Below are 20,678 nucleotides of genomic sequence, written 5' to 3'. Positions count from 1 at the left end.
TCACATGCAAAGCGAGCGCTCTACCATTTGAGCTAATTCCCCCTCTGTCAGGAGATAGAATTTCTCACTTCCAATATATCGATGTCTATGGAAGTTCTCATTCATCCAGTTCATTGTAATCTCAGGGCATTCAATCCAGTGCAACTACACTGTTTGGTTAGTCTTGGAAAATGTTTCGCTTCTCATCCAACTGGACTTTATCAGTTCATGCTCATTGACTCATATTGGTCAGATCTATTTTTGGACTTAGATTGGTCAGATGAAGTCCAAGGGCTATTGCCAAAACCCCAGTTTCCTGTACTTCAACACAAGGAGGGTGTACCTGGGCAAAGATGGTACTGCCCTATCGTAGTCAGAAAACCATCTGTTGAGATGCAGAAGAGAAACCCCACTGTAAGTGCCAATGACAGTCATCCATCCATCCATTTTCTACTGCTTGTCCCTTTTGTGGTGACGGGGAGTGCTGGTGCCTATCTCGGCTGCATTTGGGCGGAATGTGTTTTACACTTTGGACAAGTCGCCAACTAATCCTAGCAATGACAGTCATTGAAGTGGAATTTCCCTTCAATCGCATCGTGGTATTGTGTGGCAGACGTATCTCTGTGGATCAACCACTATCATCCCAACCTAGTCAGAATCACCCTTGTTAGCATTTCCTTCAGTTGTAACAAAGGCTTAAAGGAGCATCTGTGACCAGGGGCTGTCTAACTCCTGTTATTTGCTGGGGGCTAAATTGCAGAGTTCTTCAGGAACGGTTGAAATAACAGTGTTGTACGTGAATAATAGGTGATTTCGAAGACCACTTCCTCTGTTCAGTGGTCCATGTCAAGGTTGACCTTAAAGTTTTACCTCTTATCCAAGAAGCATGATCAGTTTGTGTCTATAGACTTAGATTCGTCAGATTAAGTACAAAAGTTGGTGCCAAAACCCCAAATATTTATACAGTTTACTGTTTTTTTTATTTTTGTAAAAATAACAAAACAATATCCTAATACCTCTAAATGTCTACTGTGACGAAGACCTGGATCATAAAATCTATCATTTGAAGGCTCACAGCACGTACTAACTTGAGTCAACTAAGATGAGGTGGCCGAGTGGTTAAGGCGATGGACTGCTAATCCATTGTGTTCTACACGCGTGGGTTCGAATCCCATCCTCATCGAGCTGTTGTTCTCTTTAGTTGGCCTCAACGAACAAAAGGTTGTGAAATTGCAGATCAGGATAACAATCTTTGACTGTGGTTACATAGTATCACTCTGTCTTGTTTCAACGACTTTCTCGAGCTGAGGTGACTACCTGACCTTTCTGCATGCTTCCCCAGAATGGCTTTTCATCTTTAACTGAAAAAAAACGGGCTCATTTACCTATTTTTAATCAAAGGAAACCGTTCATGACACTAAAGCATTTGGAGAATGCAGGTATCGATCCCGCTACCTCTCACATGCAAAGCGAGCGCTCTACCATTTGAGCTAATTCCCCCTCTGTCAGGACATAGAATTTCTCACTTTCAATATATCGATGTCTATGGAAGTTCTCATTCATCCAATTCATTGTAATCTCAGGGCATTCAATCCAGTGCAACTAGACTGTTTGGTTAGTCTTGGAAAATGTTTCGCTTCTCATCCAACTGGACTTTATCAGTTCATGCTCATTGACTCATATTGGTCAGATCTATTTTTGGACTTAGATTGGTCAGATGAAGTCCAAGGGCTATTGCCAAAACCCCAGTTTCCTGTACTTCAACACAAGGAGGGTGTACCTGGGCAAAGATGGTACTGCCCTATCGTAGTCAGAAAACCATCTGTTGAGATGCAGAAGAGCAATCCCACTGTAAGTGCCAATGACAGTCATCCATCCATCCATTTTCTACTGCTTGTCCCTTTTGGGGTGACGGGGAGTGCTGGTGCCTATCTCGGCTGCATTTGGGCGGAATGTGTTTTACACTTTGGACAAGTCGCCAACTAATCCTAGCAATGACAGTCATTGAAGTGGAATTTCCCTTCAATCGCATCGTGGTATTGTGTGGCAGACGTATCTCTGTGGATCAACCACTATCATCCCAACCTAGTCAGAATCACCCTTGTTAGCATTTCCTTCAGTTGTAACAAAGGCTTAAAGGAGCATCTGTGACCAGGGGCTGTCTAACTCCTGTTATTTGCTGGGGGCTAAATTGCAGAGTTCTTCAGGAACGGTTGAAATAACAGTGTTGTACGTGAATAATAGGTGATTTCGAAGACCACTTCCTCTGTTCAGTGGTCCATGTCAAGGTTGACCTTAAAGTTTTACCTCTTATCCAAGAAGCATGATCAGTTTGTGTCTATAGACTTAGATTCGTCAGATTAAGTACAAAAGTTGGTGCCAAAACCCCAATTATTTATACAGTTTACTGTTTTTTTTATTTTTGTAAAAATAACAAAACAATATCCTAATACCTCTAAATGTCTACTGTGACGAAGACCTGGATCATAAAATCTATCATTTGAAGGCTCTCAGCACGTACTAACTAGGGTCAACTAAGATGAGGTGGCTGAGTGGTTAAGGCGATGGACTGCTAATCCATTGTGTTCTACACGCGTGGGTTCGAATCCCATCCTCATCGAGCTGTTGTTCTCTTTAGTTGGCCTCAACGAACAAAAGGTTGTGAAATTGCAGATCAGGATAACAATCTTTGACTGTGGTTACATAGTATCACACTGTCTTGTGTCAACGACTTTCTCGAGCTGAGGTGACTACCTGACCTTTCTGCATGCTTCCCCAAAAATGACTTTTCATCTTTAACAGAAAAAAACCTTGCTCATTTACCTATTTTTAATCAAAGGAAACCTTTCATGACACTGAAACAATTGGAGAATGCAGGTATCGATCCCGCTACCTCTCACATGCAAAGCGAGCGCTCTACCATTTGAGCTAATTCCCCCTCTGTCAGGACATAGAATTTCTCACTTTCAATATATCGATGTCTATGGAAGTTCTCATTCATCCAGTTCATTGTAATCTCAGGGCATTCAGTCCAGTGCAACTAGACTGTTTGGTTAGTCTTGGAAAATGTTTCGCTTCTCATCCAACTGGACTTTATCAGTTCATGCTCATTGACTCATATTGGTCAGATCTATTTTTGGACTTAGATTGGTCAGATGAAGTCCAAGGGCTATTGCCAAAACCCCAGTTTCCTGTACTTCAACACAAGGAGGGTGTACCTGGGCAAAGATGGTACTGCCCTATCGTAGTGAAAAAAACATCTGTTGAGATGCAGAAGAGCAACCCCACTGTAAGTGCCAATGACAGTCATCCATCCATCTATTTTCTACTGCTTGTCCCTTTTGGGGTGACGGGGAGTGCTGGTGCCTATCTCGGCTGCATTTGGGCGGAATGTGTTTTACACTTTGGACAAGTCGCCAACTAATCCTAGCAATGACAGTCATTGAAGTGGAATTTCCCTTCAATCGCATCGTGGTATTGTGTGGCAGACGTATCTCTGTGGATCAACCACTATCATCCCAACCTAGTCAGAATCACCCTTGTTAGCATTTCCTTCAGTTGTAACAAAGGCTTAAAGGAGCATCTGTGACCAGGGGCTGTCTAACTCCTGTTATTTGCTGGGGGCTAAATTGCAGAGTTCTTCAGGAACGGTTGAAATAACAGTGTTGTATGTGAATAATAGGTGATTTCGAAGACCACTTCCTCTGTTCAGTGGTCCATGTCAAGGTTGACCTTAAAGTTTTACCTCTTATCCAAGAAGCATGATCAGTTTGTGTCTATAGACTTAGATTCGTCAGATTAAGTCCAAAAGTTGGTGCCAAAACCCCAAATATTTATACAGTTTACTGTTTTTTTTATTTTTGTAAAAATAACAAAACAATATCCTAATACCTCTAAATGTCTACTGTGACGAAGACCTGGATCATAAAATCTATCATTTGAAGGCTCTCAGCACGTACTAACTAGAGTCAACTAAGATGAGGTGGCCGAGTGGTTAAGGCGATGGACTGCTAATCCATTGTGTTCTACACGCGTGGGTTCGAATCCCATCCTCATCGAGCTGTTGTTCTCTTTAGTTGGCCTCAACGAACAAAAGGTTGTGAAATTGCAGATCAGGATAACAATCTTTGACTGTGGTTACATAGTATCACTCTGACTTGTGTCAACGACTTTCTCGAGCTGAGGTGACTACCAGACCTTTCTGCATGCTTCCCCAAAATAACTTTTCATCTTTAACTGAAAAAAAACGGGCTCATTTACCTATTTTTAATCAAAGGAAACCGTTCATGACACTAAAGCAACTGGAGAATGCAGGTATCGATCCCGCTACCTCTCACATGCAAAGCGAGCGCTCTACCATTTGAGCTAATTCCCCCTCTGTCAGGCCATAGAATTTCTCACTTTCAATATATCGATGTCTATGGAAGTTCTCATTCATCCAGTTCATTGTAATCTCAGGGCATTCAATCCAGTGCAACTAGACTGTTTGGTTAGTCTTGGAAAATGTTTCGCTTCTCATCCAACTGGACTTTATCAGTTCATGCTCATTGACTCATATTGGTCAGATCTATTTTTGGACTTAGATTGGTCAGATGAAGTCCAAGGGCTATTGCCATCTGTTGAGATGCAGAAGAGCAATCCCACTTTAAGTGCCAATGACAGTCATCCATCCATCCATTTTCTACTGCTTGTCCCTTTTGGGGTGACGGGGAGTGCTGGTGCCTATCTCGGCTGCATTTGGGCGGAATGTGTTTTACACTTTGGACAAGTCGCCAACTAATCCTAGCAATGACAGTCATCGAAGTGGAATTTCCCTTCAATCGCATCGTGGTATTGTGTGGCAGACGTATCTCTGTGGATCAACCACTATCATCCCAACCTAGTCAGAATCACCCTTGTTAGCATTTCCTTCATTTGTAACAAAGGCTTAAAGGAGCATCTGTGACCAGGGGCTGTCTAACTCCTGTTATTTGCTGGGGGCTAAATTGCAAAGTCCTTCAGGAACGGTTGAAATGACAGTGTTGTACGTGGATAATAGGTGATTTCGAAGACCACTTCCTCTGTTCAGTGGTCCATGTCAAGGTTGACCTTAAAGTTTTACCTCGTATCCAAGAAGCATGATCAGTTTGTGTCTATAGACTTAGATTAGTCAGATTAAGTCCAAAAGTTGGTGCCAAAACCCCAAATATTTATACAGTTTACTGTTTTTTTTATTTTTGTAAAAATAACAAAACAATATCCTAATACCTCTAAATGTCTACTGTGACGAAGACCTGGATCATAAAATCTATCATTTGAAGGCTCTCAGCACGTACTAACTAGAGTCAACTAAGATGAGGTGGCCGAGTGGTTATGGCGATGGACTGCTAATCCATTGTGTTCTACACGCGTGGGTTCGAATCCCATCCTCATCGAGCTTTTGTTCTCTTTAGTTGGCCTCAACGAACAAAAGGTTGTGAAATTGCAGATCAGGATAACAATCTTTGACTGTGGTTACATAGTATCACTCTGTCTTTTGTCAACGACTTTCTCGAGCTGAGGTGACTACCTGACCTTTCTGCATGCTTCCCCAAAATGACTTTTCATCTTTAACTGAAAAAAACGGGCTCATTTACCTATTTTTAATCAAAGGAAACCGTTAATGACACTAAAGCATTTGGAGAATGCAGGTATCGATCCCGCTACCTCTCTCATGCAAAGCGAGCGCTCTACCATTTGAGCTAATTCCACCTCTGTCAGAACATAGAATTTCTCACTTTCAATATATCGATGTCTATGGCAGTTCTCATTCATCCAGTTCATTGTAATCTCAGGGCATTCAATCCAGTGCAACTAGACTGTTTGGTTAGTCTTGGAAAATGTTTCGCTTCTCATCCAACTGGACTTTATCAGTTCATGCTCATTGACTCATATTGGTCAGATCTATTTTTGGACTTAGATTGGTCAGATGAAGTCCAAGGGCTATTGCCATCTGTTGAGATGCAGAAGAGCAATCCCACTTTAAGTGCCAATGACAGTCATCCATCCATCCATTTTCTACTGCTTGTCCCTTTTGGGGTGACGGGGAGTGCTGGTGCCTATCTCGGCTGCATTTGGGCGGAATGTGTTTTACACCTTGGACAAGTCGCCAACTAATCCTAGCAATGACAGTCATTGAAGTGGAATTTCCCTTCAATCGCATCGTGGTATTGTGTGGCAGACGTATCTCTGTGGATCGACCACTATCATCCCAACCTAGTCAGAATCAGCCTAGTTAGCATTTCCTTCAGTTGTAACAAAGGCTTAAAGGAGCATCTGTGACCAGGGGCTGTCTAACTCCTGTTATTTGCTGGGGGCTAAATTGCAGAGTTCTTCAGGAACGGTTGAAATGACAGTGTTGTACGTGGATAATAGGTGATTTCGAAGACCACTTCCTCTGTTCAGTGGTCCATGTCAAGGTTGACCTTAAAGTTTTACCTCTTATCCAAGAAGCATGATCAGTTTGTGTCTATAGACTTAGATTCGTCAGATTAAGTCCAAAGGTTGGTGCCAAAACCCCAAATATTTATACAGTTTACTGTTTTTTTTATTTTTGTAAAAATAACAAAACAATATCCTAATACCTCTAAATGTCTACTGTGACGAAGACCTGGATCATAAAATCTATCATTTGAAGGCTCTCAGCACGTACTACCTAGAGTCAACTAAGATGAGGTGGCCGAGTGGTTAAGGCGATGGACTGCTAATCCATTGTGTTCTACACGCGTTGGTTCAAATCCCATCCTCACCCAGCTGTTGTTCTCTTTAGTTGGCCTCAACGAACAAAAGGTTGTGAAATTGCAGATCAGGATAACTACCTTTGACTGTGGTTACATAGTATCACTCTGTCTTGTGTCAACGACTTTCTCGAGCTGAGGTGACTACCTGACCTTTCCGCATGCTTCCCCAAAATGACTTTTCATCTTTAACTGAAAAAAAACGGGCTCATTTACCTATTTTTAATCAAAGGAAACCGTTCATGACACTAAAGCAACTGCAGAATGCAGGTATCGATGCCGCTACCTCTCACATGCAAAGCGAGCGCTCTACCATTTGAGCTAATTCCCCCTCTGTCAGGACATAGAATTTCTCACTTTCAATATATCGATGTCTATGGAAGTTCTCATTCATCCAGTTCATTGTAATCTCAGGGCATTCAATCCAGTGCAACTAGACTGTTTGGTTAGTCTTGGAAAATGTTTCGCTTCTCATCCAACTGGACTTTATCAGTTCATGCTCATTGACTCATATTGGTCAGATCTATTTTTGGACTTAGATTGGTCAGATGAAGTCCAAGGGCTATTGCCAAAACCCCAGTTTCCTGTACTTCAACACAAGGAGGGTGTACCTGGGCAAAGATGGTACTGCCCTATCGTAGTGAGAAAACCATCTGTTGAGATGCAGAAGAGCAATCCCACTGTAAGTGCCAATGACAGTCATCCATCCATCCATTTTCTACTGCTTGTCCCTTTTGGGGTGACGGGTGAGTGCTGGTGCCTATCTCGGCTGCATTTGGGCGGAATGTGTTTTACACCTTCGACAAGTCGCCAACTAATCCTAGCAATGACAGTCATCGAAGTGGAATTTCCCTTCAATCGCATCGTGGTATTGTGTGGCAGACGTATCTCTGTGGATCAACCACTATCATCCCAACCTAGTCAGAATCACCCTTGTTAGCATTTCCTTCAGTTGTAACAAAGGCTTAAAGGAGCATCTGTGACCAGGGGCTGTCTAACTCCCGTTATTTGCTGGAGGCTAAATTGCAAAGTCCTTCAGGAACGGTTGAAATAACAGTGTTGTACGTGGATAATAGGTGATTTCGAAGACCACTTCCTCTGTTCAGTGGTCCATGTCAAGGTTGACCTTAAAGTTTTACCTCTTATCCAAGAAGCATGATCAGTTTGTGTCTATAGACTTAGATTCGTCAGATTAAGTCCAAAGGTTGGTGCCAAAACCCCAAATATTTATACAGTTTACTGTTTTTTTTATTTTTGTAAAAATAACAAAACAATATCCTAATACCTCTAAATGTCTACTGTGACGAAGACCTGGATCATAAAATCTATCATTTGAAGGCTCTCAGCACGTACTACCTAGAGTCAACTAAGATGAGGTGGCCGAGTGGTTAAGGCGATGGACTGCTAATCCATTGTGTTCTACACGCGTTGGTTCAAATCCCATCCTCACCCAGCTGTTGTTCTCTTTAGTTGGCCTCAACGAACAAAAGGTTGTGAAATTGCAGATCAGGATAACTACCTTTGACTGTGGTTACATAGTATCACTCTGTCTTGTGTCAACGACTTTCTCGAGCTGAGGTGACTACCTGACCTTTCCGCATGCTTCCCCAAAATGACTTTTCATCTTTAACTGAAAAAAAACGGGCTCATTTACCTATTTTTAATCAAAGGAAACCGTTCATGACACTAAAGCAACTGCAGAATGCAGGTATCGATGCCGCTACCTCTCACATGCAAAGCGAGCGCTCTACCATTTGAGCTAATTCCCCCTCTGTCAGGACATAGAATTTCTCACTTTCAATATATCGATGTCTATGGAAGTTCTCATTCATCCAGTTCATTGTAATCTCAGGGCATTCAATCCAGTGCAACTAGACTGTTTGGTTAGTCTTGGAAAATGTTTCGCTTCTCATCCAACTGGACTTTATCAGTTCATGCTCATTGACTCATATTGGTCAGATCTATTTTTGGACTTAGATTGGTCAGATGAAGTCCAAGGGCTATTGCCAAACCCCAGTTTCCTGTACTTCAACACAAGGAGGGTGTACCTGGGCAAAGATGGTACACCCCTATCGTAGTGAGAAAACCATCTGTTGAGATGCAGAAGAGCAATCCCACTGTAAGTGCCAATGACAGTCATCCATCCATCTATTTTCTACTGCTTGTTCCTTTTGGGGTGACGGGGAGTGCTGGTGCCTATCTCGGCTGCATTTGGGCGGAATGTGTTTTACACTTTGGACAAGTCGCCAACTAATCCTAGCAATGACAGTCATTGAAGTGGAATTTCCCTTCAATCGCATCGTGGTATTGTGTGGCAGACGTATCTCTGTGGATCAACCACTATCATCCCAACCTAGTCAGAATCACCCTTGTTAGCATTTCCTTCAGTTGTAACAAAGGCTTAAAGGAGCATCTGTGACCAGGGGCTGTCTAACTCCTGTTATTTGCTGGGGGCTAAATTGCAGAGTTCTTCAGGAACGGTTGAAATGACAGTGTTGTACGTGGATAATAGGTGATTTCGAAGACCACTTCCTCTGTTCAGTGGTCCATGTCAAGGTTGACCTTAAAGTTTTACCTCTTATCCAAGAAGCATGATCAGTTTGTGTCTATAGACTTAGATTCGTCATATTAAGTACAAAAGTTGGTGCCAAAACCCCAAATATTTATACAGTTTACTGTTTTTTTTTATTTTTGTAAAAATAACAAAACAATATCCTAATACCTCTAAATGTCTACTGTGACAAAGACCTGGACCATAAAATCTATCATTTGAAGGCTCTCAGCACGTACTAAAGAGAGGCAACTAAGATGAGGTGGCCGAGTGGTTAAGGCGATGGACTGCTAATCCATTGTGTTCTACACGCGTGGGTTCGAATCCCATCCTCATCGAGCTCTTGTTCTCTTTAGTTGGCCTCAACGAACAAAAGGTTGTGAAATTGCAGATCAGGATAACAATCTTTGACTGTGGTTACATAGTATCACTCTGTCTTGTGTCAACGACTTTCTCGAGCTGAGGTGACTACCTGACCTTTCTGCATGCTTCCCCAAAATGACTTTTCATCTTTAACTGAAAAAAAACGGGCTCATTTACCTATTTTTAATCAAAGGAAACCGTTCATGACACTAAAGCAACTGGAGAATGCAGGTATCGATCCCGCTACCTCTCACATGCAAAGCGAGCACTCTACCATTTGAGCTAATTCCCCCTCTGTCAGGTCATAGAATTTCTCATTTTCAATATATCGATGTCTATGGAAGTTCTCATTCATCCAGTTCATTGTAATCTCAGGGCATTCAATCCAGTGCAACTAGACTGTTTGGTTAGTCTTGGAAAATGTTTCGCTTCTCATCCAACTGGACTTTATCAGTTCATGCTCATTGACTCATATTGGTCAGATCTATTTTTGGACTTAGATTGGTCAGATGAAGTCCAAGGGCTATTGCCAAAACCCCAGTTTCCTGTACTTCAACACAAGGAGGGTGTACCTGGGCAAAGATGGTACTGCCCTATCGTAGTGAGAAAACCATCTGTTGAGATGCAGAAGAGCAATCCCACTGTAAGTGCCAATGACAGTCATCCATCCATCCATTTTCTACTGCTTGTCCCTTTTGGGGTGACGGGGAGTGCTGGTGCCTATCTCGGCTTGCATTTGGGCGGAATGTGTTTTACACCTTGGACAAGTCGCTAACTAATCCTAGCAATGACAGTCATTGAAGTGGAATTTCCCTTCAATCGCATCGTGGTAATGTGTGGCGGACGTATCTCTGTGGATCAACCACTATCATCCCAACCTAGTCAGAATCACCCTTGTTAGCATTTCCTTCAGTTGTAACAAAGGCTTAAAGGAGCATCTGTGACCAGGGCCTGTCTAACTCCCGTTATTTGCTGGAGGCTAAATTGCAAAGTCCTTCAGGAACGTTGAAATACAGTGTTGTACGTGGATAATAGGTGATTTCGAAGACCACTTCCTCTGTTCAGTGGTCCATGTCAAGGTTGACCTTAAGTTTTACTTCTTACCCAAGAAGCATGATCAGTTGTGTCTATAGACTTAGATTCGTCAGATTAAGTCCAAAAGTTGGTGCCAAAACCCCAAATATTTATACAGTTTACTGTTTTTTTTATTTTTTGTAAAAATAACAAACAATATCCTAATACCTCTAAATGTCTACTGTGACGAAGACCTGGATCATAAATCTATCATTTGAAGGCTCACAGCACGTAGTGACTCGAGTCAATTTAGATGAGGTGGCCGAGTGGTTAAGGCGATGGACTGCTAATCCATTGTGTTCTACACGCGTGGGTTCGAATCCATCCTCATCGAGCTGTTGTTCTCTTTAGTTGGCCTCAACGAACAAAAGGTTGTGAAATTGCAGATCAGGATAACAATCTTTGACTGTGGTTACATAGTATCACTCTGTCTTGTGTCAACGACTTTCTCGAGCTGAAGTGACTACCTGACCTTTCTGCATGCTTCCCCAAAATGACTTTTCATCTTTAACTGAAAAAAAACGGGCTCATTTACCTATTTTTAATCAAAGGAAACCGTTCATGACACTAAAGCAACTGGAGAATGCAGGTATCGATCCCGCTACCTCTCACATGCAAAGCGAGCGCTCTACCATTTGAGCTAATTCCCCCTCTGTCAGGAGATAGAATTTCTCACTTCCAATATATCGATGTCTATGGAAGTTCTCATTCATCCAGTTCATTGTAATCTCAGGGCATTCAAATCCAGTGCAACTACACTGTTTGGTTAGTCTTGGAAAATGTTTCGCTTCTCATCCAACTGGACTTTATCAGTTCATGCTCATTGACTCATATTGGTCAGATCTATTTTTGGACTTAGATTGGTCAGATGAAGTCCAAGGGCTATTGCCAAAACCCCAGTTTCCTGTACTTCAACACAAGGAGGGTGTACCTGGGCAAAGATGGTACTGCCCTATCGTAGTCAGAAAACATCTGTTGAGATGCAGAAGAGAAACCCCACTGTAAGTGCCAATGACAGTCATCCATCCATCCATTTTCTTACTGCTTGTCCTTTTGTGGTGACGGGGAGTGCTGGTGCCTATCTCGGCTGCATTTGGGCGGAATGTGTTTACACTTTGGACAAGTCGCCAACTAATCTAGCAATGACAGTCATTGAAGTGGAATTTCCCTTCAATCGCATCGTGGTATTGTGTGGCAGACGTATCTCTGTGGATCAACCACTATCATCCCAACCTAGTCAGAATCACCCTTGTTAGCATTTCCTTCAGTTGTAACAAAGGCTTAAAGGAGCATCTGTGACCAGGGGCTGTCTAACTCCTGTTATTTGCTGGGGGCTAAATTGCAGAGTTCTTCAGGAACGGTTGAAATAACAGTGTTGTACGTGAATAATAGGTGATTTCGAAGACCACTTCCTCTGTTCAGTGGTCCATGTCAAGGTTGACCTTAAAGTTTTACCTCTTATCCAAGAAGCATGATCAGTTTGTGTCTATAGACTTAGATTCGTCAGATTAAGTACAAAAGTTGGTGCCAAAACCCCAAATATTTATACAGTTTACTGTTTTTTTTATTTTTGTAAAAATAACAAAACAATATCCTAATACCTCTAAATGTCTACTGTGACGAAGACCTGGATCATAAAATCTATCATTTGAAGGCTCACAGCACGTACTAACTTGAGTCAACTAAGATGAGGTGGCCGAGTGGTTAAGGCGATGGACTGCTAATCCATTGTGTTCTACACGCGTGGGTTCGAATCCCATCCTCATCGAGCTGTTGTTCTCTTTAGTTGGCCTCAACGAACAAAAGGTTGTGAAATTGCAGATCAGGATAACAATCTTTGACTGTGGTTACATAGTATCACTCTGTCTTGTTTCAACGACTTTCTCGAGCTGAGGTGACTACCTGACCTTTCTGCATGCTTCCCCAGAATGGCTTTTCATCTTTAACTGAAAAAAAACGGGCTCATTTGCCTATTTTTAATCAAAGGAAACCGTTCATGACACTAAAGCATTTGGAGAATGCAGGTATCGATCCCGCTACCTCTCACATGCAAAGCGAGCGCTCTACCATTTGAGCTAATTCCCCCTCTGTCAGGACATAGAATTTCTCACTTTCAATATATCGATGTCTATGGAAGTTCTCATTCATCCAATTCATTGTAATCTCAGGGCATTCAATCCAGTGCAACTAGACTGTTTGGTTAGTCTTGGAAAATGTTTCGCTTCTCATCCAACTGGACTTTATCAGTTCATGCTCATTGACTCATATTGGTCAGATCTATTTTTGGACTTAGATTGGTCAGATGAAGTCCAAGGGCTATTGCCAAAACCCCAGTTTCCTGTACTTCAACACAAGGAGGGTGTACCTGGGCAAAGATGGTACTGCCCTATCGTAGTCAGAAAACCATCTGTTGAGATGCAGAAGAGCAATCCCACTGTAAGTGCCAATGACAGTCATCCATCCATCCATTTTCTACTGCTTGTCCCTTTTGGGGTGACGGGGAGTGCTGGTGCCTATCTCGGCTGCATTTGGGCGGAATGTGTTTTACACTTTGGACAAGTCGCCAACTAATCCTAGCAATGACAGTCATTGAAGTGGAATTTCCCTTCAATCGCATCGTGGTATTGTGTGGCAGACGTATCTCTGTGGATCAACCACTATCATCCCAACCTAGTCAGAATCACCCTTGTTAGCATTTCCTTCAGTTGTAACAAAGGCTTAAAGGAGCATCTGTGACCAGGGGCTGTCTAACTCCTGTTATTTGCTGGGGGCTAAATTGCAGAGTTCTTCAGGAACGGTTGAAATAACAGTGTTGTACGTGAATAATAGGTGATTTCGAAGACCACTTCCTCTGTTCAGTGGTCCATGTCAAGGTTGACCTTAAAGTTTTACCTCTTATCCAAGAAGCATGATCAGTTTGTGTCTATAGACTTAGATTCGTCAGATTAAGTACAAAAGTTGGTGCCAAAACCCCAATTATTTATACAGTTTACTGTTTTTTTTATTTTTGTAAAAATAACAAAACAATATCCTAATACCTCTAAATGTCTACTGTGACGAAGACCTGGATCATAAAATCTATCATTTGAAGGCTCTCAGCACGTACTAACTAGGGTCAACTAAGATGAGGTGGCTGAGTGGTTAAGGCGATGGACTGCTAATCCATTGTGTTCTACACGCGTGGGTTCGAATCCCATCCTCATCGAGCTGTTGTTCTCTTTAGTTGGCCTCAACGAACAAAAGGTTGTGAAATTGCAGATCAGGATAACAATCTTTGACTGTGGTTACATAGTATCACTCGGTCTTGTGTCAACGACTTTCTCGAGCTGAGGTGACTACCTGACCTTTCTGCATGCTTCCCCAAAATGACTTTTCATCTTTAACTGAAAAAAAACGGGCTCATTTACCTATTTTTAATCAAAGGAAACCGTTCATGACACTAAAGCATTTGGAGAATGCAGGTATCGATCCCGCTACCTCTCACATGCAAAGCAAGCGCTCTACCATTTGAGCTAATTCCCCCTCTGTCAGGGCACAGAATTTCTCACTTTCAATATATCGATGTCTATGGAAGTTCTCATTCATCCAGTTCATTGTAATCTCAGGGCATTCAATCCAGTGCAACTAGACTGTTTGGTTAGTCTTGGAAAATGTTTCGCTTCTCATCCAACTGGACTTTATCAGTTCATGCTCATTGACTCATATTGGTCAGATCTATTTTTGGACTTAGATTGGTCAGATGAAGTCCAAGGGCTATTGCCAAAACCCCAGTTTCCTGTACTTCAACACAAGGAGGGTGTACCTGGGCAAATATGGTACTGCCCAATCGTAGTGAGAAAACCATCTGTTGAGATGCAGAAGAGAAACCCCACTGTAAGTGCCAATGACAGTCATCCATCCATCCATTTTCTACTGCTTGTCCCTTTTGGGGTGACGGGGAGTGCTGGTGCCTATCTCGGCTGCATTTGGGCGGAATGTGTTTTACACTTTGGACAAGTCGCCAACTAATCCTAGCAATGACAGTCATTGAAGTGGAATTTCCCTTCAATCGCATCGTGGTATTGTGTGGCAGACGTATCTCTGTGGATCAACCACTATCATCCCAACCTAGTCAGAATCACCCTTGTTAGCATTTCCTTCAGTTGTAACAAAGGCTTAAAGGAGCATCTGTGACCAGGGGCTGTCTAACTCCTGTTATTTGCTGGGGGCTAAATTGCAGAGTTCTTCAGGAACGGTTGAAATAACAGTGTTGTACGTGAATAATAGGTGATTTCAAAGACCACTTCCTCTGTTCAGTGGTCCATGTCAAGGTTGACCTTAAAGTTTTACCTCTTATCCAAGAAGCATGATCAGTTTGTGTCTATAGACTTAGATTCGTCAGATTAAGTACAAAAGTTGGTGCCAAAACCCCAAATATTTATACAGTTTACTGTTTTTTTTTATTTTTGTAAAAATAACAAAACAATATCCTAATACCTCTAAATGTCTACTGTGACGAAGACCTGATCATAAAATCTATCATTTGAAGGCTGTCAGCACGTACTAACTTGAGTCAACTAAGATGAGGTGGCCGAGTGGTTAAGGCGATGGACTGCTAATCCATTGTGTTCTACACGCGTGGGTTCGAATCCCATCCTCATCGAGCTGTTGTTCTCTTTAGTTGGCCTCAACGAACAAACGGTTGTGAAATTGCAGATCAGGATAACAATCTTTGACTGTGGTTACATAGTAACACTCTGTCTTGTGTCAACGACTTTCTCGAGCTGAGGTGACTACCTGACCTTTCTGCATGCTTCCCCAAAATGACTTTTCATCTTTAACTGAAAAAAAACGGGCTCATTTACCTATTTTTAATCAAAGGAAACCGTTCATGACACTAAAGCATTTGGAGAATGCAGGTATCGATCCCGCTACCTCTCACATGCAAAACGAGCGCTCTACCATTTGAGCTAATTCCCCCTCTGTCAGGACATAGAATTTCTCACTTTCAATATATCGATGTCTATGGAAGTTCTCATTCATCCAATTCATTGTAATCTCAGGGCATTCAATCCAGTGCAACTAGACTGTTTGGTTTGTCTTGGAAAATGTTTCGCTTCTCATCCAACTGGACTTTATCAGTTCATGCTCATTGACTCATATTGGTCGAATCTATTTTTGGACTTAGATTGGTCAGATGAAGTCCAAGGGCTATTGCCAAAACCCCAGTTTCCTGTACTTCAACACAAGGAGGGTGTACCTGGGCAAAGATGGTACTGCCCTATCGTAGTGAGAAAACCATCTGTTGAGATGCAGAAGAGAAACCCCACTGTAAGTGCCAATGACAGTCATCCATCCATCCATTTTCTACTGCTTGTCCCTTTTGGGGTGACGGGGAGTGCTGGTGCCTATCTCGGCTGCATTTGGGCGGAATGTGTTTTACACTTTGGACAAGTCGCCAACTAATCCTAGCAATGACAGTCATTGAAGTGGAATTTCCCTTCAATCGCATCGTGGTATTGTGTGGCAGACGTATCTCTGTGGATCAACCACTATCATCCCAACCTAGTCAGAATCACCCTTGTTAGCATTTCCTTCAGTTGTAACAAAGGCTTAAAGGAGCATCTGTGACCAGGGGCTGTCTAACTCCTGTTATTTGCTGGGGGCTAAATTGCAGAGTTCTTCAGGAACGGTTGAAATAACAGTGTTGTACGTGAATAATAGGTGATTTCGAAGACCACTTCCTCTGTTCAGTGGTCCATGTCAAGGTTGACCTTAAAGTTTTACCTCTTATCCAAGAAGCATGATCAGTTTGTGTCTATAGACTTAGATTCGTCAGATTAAGTACAAAAGTTGGTGCCAAAACCCCAAATATTTATACAGTTTACTGTTTTTTTTATTTTTGTAAAAATAACAAAACAATATCCTAATACCTCTAAATGTCTACTGTGACGAAGACCTGGATCATAAAATCTATCATTTGAAAGCTCTCAGCACGTACTAACTAGGGTCAACTAAGATGAGGTGGCTGAGTGGTTAAGGCGATGGACTGCTAATCCATTGTGTTCTACACGCGTGGGTTCGAATCCCATCCTCATCGAGCTGTTGTTCTCTTTAGTTGGCCTCAACGAACAAAAGGTTGTGAAATTGCAGATCAGGATAACAATCTTTGACTGTGGTTACATAGTATCACTCGGTCTTGTGTCAACGACTTTCTCGAGCTGAGGTGACTACCTGACCTTTCTGCATGCTTCCCCAAAATGACTTTTCATCTTTAACTGAAAAAAAACGGGCTCATTTACCTATTTTTAATCAAAGGAAACCGTTCATGACACTAAAGCATTTGGAGAATGCAGGTATTGATCCCGCTACCTCTCACATGCAAAGCAAGCGCTCTACCATTTGAGCTAATTCCCCCTCTGTCAGGACATAGAATTTCTCACTTTCAATATATCGATGTCTATGGAAGTTCTCATTCATCCAATTCATTGTAATCTCAGGGCATTCAATCCAGTGCAACTAGACTGTTTGGTTAGTCTTGGAAAATGTTTCGCTTCTCATCCAACTGGACTTTATCAGTTCATGCTCATTGACTCATATTGGTCGAATCTATTTTTGGACTTAGATTGGTCAGATGAAGTCCAAGGGCTATTGCCAAAACCCCAGTTTCCTGTACTTCAACACAAGGAGGGTGTACCTGGGCAAGGATGGTACTGCCCTATCGTAGTCAGAAAACCATCTGTTGAGATGCAGAAGAGCAATCCCACTGTAAGTGCCAATGACAGTCATCCATCCATCCATTTTCTACTGCTTGTCCCTTTTGGGGTGACGGGGAGTGCTGGTGCCTATCTCGGCTGCATTTGGGCGGAATGTGTTTTACACTTTGGACAAGTCGCCAACTAATCCTAGCAATGACAGTCATTGAAGTGGAATTTCCCTTCAATCGCATCGTGGTATTGTGTGGCAGACGTATCTCTGTGGATCAACCACTATCATCCCAACCTAGTCAGAATCACCCTTGTTAGCATTTCCTTCAGTTGTAACAAAGGCTTAAAGGAGCATCTGTGACCAGGGGCTGTCTAACTCCTGTTATTTGCTGGGGGCTAAATTGCAGAGTTCTTCAGGAACGGTTGAAATAACAGTGTTGTACGTGAATAATAGGTGATTTCGAAGACCACTTCCTCTGTTCAGTGGTCCATGTCAAGGTTGACCTTAAAGTTTTACCTCTTATCCAAGAAGCATGATCAGTTTGTGTCTATAGACTTAGATTCGTCAGATTAAGTACAAAAGTTGGTGCCAAAACCCCAAATATTTATACAGTTTACTGTTTTTTTTATTTTTGTAAAAATAACAAAACAATATCCTAATACCTCTAAATGTCTACTGTGACGAAGACCTGGATCATAAAATCTATCATTTGAAGGCTCTCAGCACGTACTAACTAGAGTCAACTAAGATGAGGTGGCCGAGTGGTTAAGGCGATGGACTGCTAATCCATTGTGTTCTACACGCGTGGGTTCGAATCCCATCCTCATCGAGCTGTTGTTCTCTTTAGTTGGCCTCAACAAACAAAAGGTTGTGAAATTGCAGATCAGGATAACAATCTTTGACTGTGGTTACATAGTATCACTCTGTCTTGTGTCAACGACTTTCTCGAGCTGAGGTGACTACCTGACCTTTCTGCATGCTTCGCCAAAATGACTTTTCATCTTTAACTGAAAAAAAACGGGCTCATTTACCTATTTTTAATCAAAGGAAACCGTTCATGACACTAAAGCATTTGGAGAATGCAGGTATCGATCCCGCTACCTCTCACATGCAAAGCGAGCGCTCTACCATTTGAGCTAATTCCCCCTCTGTCAGGACATAGAATTTCTCACTTTCAATATATCGATGTCTATGGAAGTTCTCATTCATCCAGTTCATTGTAATCTCAGGGCATTCAATCCAGTGCAACTAGACTGTTTGGTTAGTCTTGGAAAATGTTTCGCTTCTCATCCAACTGGACGTTATCAGTTAATGCTCATTGACTCATATTGGTCAGATCTATTTTTGGACTTAGATTGGTCAGATGAAGTCCAAGGGCTATTGCCAAAACCCCAGTTTCCTGTACTTCAACACAAGGAGGGTGTACCTGGGCAAAGATGGTACTGCCCTATCGTAGTGAGAAAACCATCTGTTGAGATGCAGAAGAGCAACCCCACTGTAAGTGCCAATGACAGTCATCCATCCATCCGTTTTCTACTGCTTGTCCCTTTTGGGGTGACGGGGAGTGCTGGTGCCTATCTCGGCTGCATTTGGGCGGAATGTGTTTTACACCTTGGACAAGTCGCCAACTAATCCTAGCAATGACAGTCATTGAAGTGGAATTTCCCTTCAATCGCATCGTGGTATTGTGTGGCAGACGTATCTCTGTGGATCAACCACTATCATCCCAACCTAGTCAGAATCACCCTTGTTAGCATTTCCTTCAGTTGCAACAAAGGCTTAAAGGAGCATCTGTGACCAGGGGCTGTCTAACTCCTGTTATTTGCTGGGGGCTAAATTGCAGAGTTCTTCAGGAACGGTTGAAATAACAGTGTTATATGTGGATAATAGGTGATTTCGAAGACCACTTCCTCTGTTCAGTGGTCCATGTCAAGGTTGACCTTAAAGTTTTACCTCTTATCCAAGAAGCATGATCAGTTTGTGTCTATAGACTTAGATTTGTCAGATTAAGTCCAAAAGTTGGTGCCAAAACCCCAAATATTTATACAGTTTACTGTTTTTTTTATTTTTGTAAAAATAACAAAACAATATCCTAATACCTCTAAATGTCTACTGTGACGAAGACCTGGATCATAAAATCTATCATTTGAAGGCTCACAGCACGTACTAACTTGAGTCAACTAAGATGAGGTGGCCGAGTGGTTAAGGCGATGGACTGCTAATCCATTGTGTTCTACATGCGTGGGTTTGAATCCCATCCTCATCGAGCTGTTGTTCTCTTTAGTTGGCCTCAACGAACAAAAGGTTGTGAAATTGCAGATCAGGATAAAAATCTTTGACTGTGGTTACATAGTATCACTCTGTCTTGTGTCAACGACTTTCTCGAGCTGAGGTGACTACCTGACCTTTCTGCATGCTTCCCCAAAATGACTTTTCATCTTTAACTGAAAAAAAACGGGCTCATTTACCTATTTTTAATCAAAGGAAACCGTTCATGACACTAAAGCATTTGGAGACTGCAGGTATCGATCCCGCTACCTCTCACATGCAAAGCGAGCGCTCTACCATTTGAGCTAATTCCCCCTCTGTCAGGACATAGAATTTCTCATTTTCAATATATCGATGTCTATGGAAGTTCTCATTCATCCAGTTCATTGTAATCTCAGGGCATTCAATCCAGTGCAACTAGACTGTTTGGTTAGTCTTGGAAAATGTTTCGCTTCTCATCCAACTGGACTTTATCAGTTCATGCTCATTGACTCATATTGGTCAGATCTATTTTTGGACTTAGATTGGTCAGATGAAGTCCAAGGGCTATTGCCAAAACCCCAGTTTCCTGTACTTCAACACAAGGAGGGTGTACCTGGGCAAAGATGGTACTGCCCTATCGTAGTGAGAAAACCATCTGTTGAGATGCAGAAGAGAAACCCCACTGTAAGTGCCAATGACAGTCATCCATCCATCCATTTTCTACTGCTTGTCCCTTTTGGGGTGACGGGGAGTGCTGGTGCCTATCTCGGCTGCATTTGGGCGGAATGTGTTTTACACTTTGGACAAGTCGCCAACTAATCCTAGCAATGACAGTCATTGAAGTGGAATTTCCCTTCAATCGCATCGTGGTATTGTGTGGCAGACGTATCTCTGTGGATCAACCACTATCATCCCAACCTAGTCAGAATCACCCTTGTTAGCATTTCTTTCAGTTGTAACAAAGGCTTAAAGGAGCATCTGTGACCAGGGGCTGTCTAACTCCTGTTATTTGCTGGGGG

General features: G+C 42.3%; 1 protein-coding gene and 14 non-coding genes across 18 annotated transcripts in view; 14 read left to right on the top strand and 1 right to left on the bottom strand.

Annotated features, from left to right (window-relative positions):
• LOC133554362 (gastrula zinc finger protein XlCGF57.1-like) overlaps window positions 1-20,678 on the bottom strand; it is a 295,100-nt gene that overhangs the window by 217,613 nt on the left and 56,809 nt on the right. The window lies entirely within an intron of this gene.
• Window positions 1,081-1,162, top strand: trnas-gcu (transfer RNA serine (anticodon GCU)). Its single transcript has one exon. It is a non-coding gene; the product is annotated as a tRNA-Ser (tRNA).
• trnas-gcu (transfer RNA serine (anticodon GCU)) lies at window positions 2,518-2,599 on the top strand. The gene has a single exon. It is a non-coding gene; the product is annotated as a tRNA-Ser (tRNA).
• Window positions 3,956-4,037, top strand: trnas-gcu (transfer RNA serine (anticodon GCU)). Its single transcript has one exon. It is a non-coding gene; the product is annotated as a tRNA-Ser (tRNA).
• On the top strand, window positions 5,312-5,393 carry trnas-gcu (transfer RNA serine (anticodon GCU)). The gene has a single exon. It is a non-coding gene; the product is annotated as a tRNA-Ser (tRNA).
• trnas-gcu (transfer RNA serine (anticodon GCU)) lies at window positions 6,667-6,749 on the top strand. The gene has a single exon. It is a non-coding gene; the product is annotated as a tRNA-Ser (tRNA).
• trnas-gcu (transfer RNA serine (anticodon GCU)) lies at window positions 8,105-8,187 on the top strand. Its single transcript has one exon. It is a non-coding gene; the product is annotated as a tRNA-Ser (tRNA).
• On the top strand, window positions 9,542-9,623 carry trnas-gcu (transfer RNA serine (anticodon GCU)). Its single transcript has one exon. It is a non-coding gene; the product is annotated as a tRNA-Ser (tRNA).
• On the top strand, window positions 10,975-11,055 carry trnas-gcu (transfer RNA serine (anticodon GCU)). The gene has a single exon. It is a non-coding gene; the product is annotated as a tRNA-Ser (tRNA).
• trnas-gcu (transfer RNA serine (anticodon GCU)) lies at window positions 12,409-12,490 on the top strand. Its single transcript has one exon. It is a non-coding gene; the product is annotated as a tRNA-Ser (tRNA).
• Window positions 13,846-13,927, top strand: trnas-gcu (transfer RNA serine (anticodon GCU)). Its single transcript has one exon. It is a non-coding gene; the product is annotated as a tRNA-Ser (tRNA).
• trnas-gcu (transfer RNA serine (anticodon GCU)) lies at window positions 15,283-15,364 on the top strand. The gene has a single exon. It is a non-coding gene; the product is annotated as a tRNA-Ser (tRNA).
• trnas-gcu (transfer RNA serine (anticodon GCU)) lies at window positions 16,720-16,801 on the top strand. The gene has a single exon. It is a non-coding gene; the product is annotated as a tRNA-Ser (tRNA).
• Window positions 18,157-18,238, top strand: trnas-gcu (transfer RNA serine (anticodon GCU)). Its single transcript has one exon. It is a non-coding gene; the product is annotated as a tRNA-Ser (tRNA).
• On the top strand, window positions 19,594-19,675 carry trnas-gcu (transfer RNA serine (anticodon GCU)). Its single transcript has one exon. It is a non-coding gene; the product is annotated as a tRNA-Ser (tRNA).

Source organism: Nerophis ophidion, linkage group LG06, assembly GCF_033978795.1.
Source record: "Nerophis ophidion isolate RoL-2023_Sa linkage group LG06, RoL_Noph_v1.0, whole genome shotgun sequence".
NCBI lineage: Eukaryota > Metazoa > Chordata > Actinopteri > Syngnathiformes > Syngnathidae > Nerophis > Nerophis ophidion.
The sequence above is the reverse complement of the archived record's forward strand: the minus strand, read 5'-3'. Positions and strand labels throughout refer to the sequence as shown.